The following is a 2,810-nucleotide window of genomic DNA, read 5'->3' as shown; positions in this document are numbered from 1 at the left end:
AGCCCTAATTCAATGTAAAAGAGGACTGAACAAAGGCATGAATACCAGGAAGCAAAGATTATCAGGGATCATTTTGGAGGCTGGCTGTCACATTGACAGAATCAAAGCACTCTGCTCTCAGGAAACATCTTAACAAGTCCCAGAACCAACAACACTATCTCCTCTGCAAAAATAGAATGATCAAGATCACATGCCTTGTCAACCTTAGCTTTCATGCACACCATAGGAAGTACTTTCCCTCCTATGAGAATACAGAATATTAATTAGTCAAGATAGGCTAGAAAGGAAAAGGATTGATCGACCGTAACAAATAAAACTCTAGATTTCTGTGGCTTAATACAATAAAAAATGTTTTCTCCTTTTAATTAATATTGCATAGAGCAATGAAGGTCAGTGGTCCTGCTGGGAGTCTCGTAAGTGATAAATCAGGGATCCATTTTCTGTCCACAACTACCATTGTCATTGGGGAAAGGGAAACAAGAGTGTGGAAGTACTGCCCAGGGTGATTTATAGTCAGACTTGAAAGGAGGGAACATCATTTTTACTGGATCTCAGTTGCGCGGACCCAACATAACTGCAAGGAAAGTTGGGGAATATAGTCCTTCTCAGTGCCCAGGAGGAGGAAATATGATTAGTGGGAATCTAGGCAGCCCACTGATATTTCTGTGCCACACTGAGCTCTCTAAGGGGACCCACTACCTTGATATTGGAGATATCTTTTTAAAATATGTCTTAGCTGAGGGAAGATTGCTGCCATGTCCTGCTCGTCATCTGCCATCCAAGGAGTGGAATGGAGTTGATTCTCCCCTGCAACGCACATGAGCTGGCCCACCACCGACTGAACGTCTCCGTCACCAACACCAAGACCAGAGAAAACTACTTAGTCTCCAGTTTTCCCTCCGGGGGGACCTCGTTAAGAAGTGGGTGGATGGAGACTTCACCATCTGCCTTCCCATCCTGCCTATAGGCCACCATTCAGTGGATGATTGGACATCTCCCTGCAGGACAAAAGGCAGCTGGATCTCTATGTTAATAGCACCAACCAGGACATACTGTTCAGGGTAAACTGGGTGAGACTTAACCAAGCCCTTCCCCCATCAAGCAAGAGGATAATGGAATTATTGTATCAACATGGCTTTGATGATGCCATCAAGTTTTTACTTAAAGAAAGTTGGTTTGAATAGAATGTTTAAAACTTTATAATGCAAAACACATTTCAGACTGTTTTTGATGGAGGTTTCTAATGAAATCTTTTTTTTTCAAAGCCTAAAAGAAATGTCTTAGCTGATCATATTAATTCTCTGTTTTAGAACTATTACTCAGGATAAAGACTAAGGTCCATAGCAAGGCATCCACAGCCCTGGACGTCTGGCCCTGACTACCTCTCCTGCCACACTCCCAGCCGTTGCCACCCTCCCCTCTTCACTTCTGAACTCTTCTCTTCCTTGTGGCTCCGTTCACTGCTTTACATGAGCCTTCGTTCCAATCCTGGCTCTCAGTTGTAAATGACTAAAGCAAGTGCTTTAACCTCTCTAAGCCTCAGTTTCAACATTTATAAAATGCAGAATAATAATATCCACCTCTGAAGATTAAGTGAGAAAACCGTATAAAGCACAGCACCTGGCGCATAGGAGTAACTCAATAAATTCTGGTTGTTTAGTTAATTATTCTCCTTCCATTTTGCTATGTTGTCAAGCCAATGTGCTTGAGACTAATAGTATACCATATTAATTATTATTATTTAATACAAATTTCCTATTATTTGGAGAGGAAGTTTGACAAAGTGACTGAAATCTTGGATCCAAGCTCAGTCATTTTTCTTGGATTTAATCCCACCTTTACCGCTTTCTTGCTCTGTGAGCTTGGAAAAGTTATTTAACATTTTTTGAATCACAGTTCCCAGGCCTGTTAAGTCTGTTGAGTAAAGATAATAATTATACTCATTTCATAGCATTTTTGTGAGGAGCAATTGGGATAATAAATATGAAATACTTTTTAGTTTCTGGTTCACAGTAAATGCTTAATAAATAATAGCTATTATTACTTTCACTACTACACTTAATTAATCCCTACCATGGGCCAAGTACTACTCTAGATATTTTATCCTTAAAGTAGTCTCTTTTTTAAAGAAAAAAATGTGGAGCTACCAAAAGTTAATTAATTTCCCCAAGATCACACTGCTGTTACATTTAAGTCGAGTCATAAAGACAAGACAGTCTGACCCTGGCATCTGTGTACTTTCCATCATGTCACTATTTCTCCCAAATTCAATGCACATTTCTCCAAATGTATGTGTTCTCAATAAGGGTATCTAATCATAATAAAGGCACATAACTCTGCTATGACTTCAGCAGAACTGAAACCTTGCTTTCTACAATTAGAGTGAATGTAAAGTCTAGAATACAAACATACTTCACTGTAGCATGAGTTCCAAGGGACCCACCCTGACATATCCTTGGAGACGTTGCCCATGGATGCCAGGCCAGCTTTTCAGTGCTCCCATAAAGAAGCCAAGGGGCATCATGGGCCCTTTCCAGTTTGGTTGGTATTAGAACTGCTTTAAAAAGTAATCCAAGTTCCCTCTAAACTTGTTATTCAAAGAAACTACACTTGCCCTGCCACGGGCTTTGTTTTGTCAGGACCTGTCCTCTGAAACATTTCAGGTGAGGTCTATGCGCTGCCAGGATCTTCATGTGCAAGTGTAACCATCAGTGGCTCCAGCCAGTAAATAACTTAAGGCATGTATTTAAGGCATGATGTGTTCCTGAGTATTCATTTTATGTTGCTTTGTTTACTATGGTGTTTTGGCC

General features: G+C 40.4%; 1 pseudogene; it reads left to right on the top strand.

The window, feature by feature from the left end:
- The first annotated feature begins 383 nt into the window (after nucleotides 1-383).
- On the top strand, nucleotides 384-1,184 carry LOC116762171 (annotated as a pseudogene).
- Nucleotides 1,185-2,810: the final 1,626 nt, after the last annotated feature.

This window comes from Phocoena sinus, chromosome 11 (genome assembly GCF_008692025.1).
Source record: "Phocoena sinus isolate mPhoSin1 chromosome 11, mPhoSin1.pri, whole genome shotgun sequence".
NCBI lineage: Eukaryota > Metazoa > Chordata > Mammalia > Artiodactyla > Phocoenidae > Phocoena > Phocoena sinus.
This window is presented reverse-complemented; position numbering and strand designations above follow the sequence as displayed.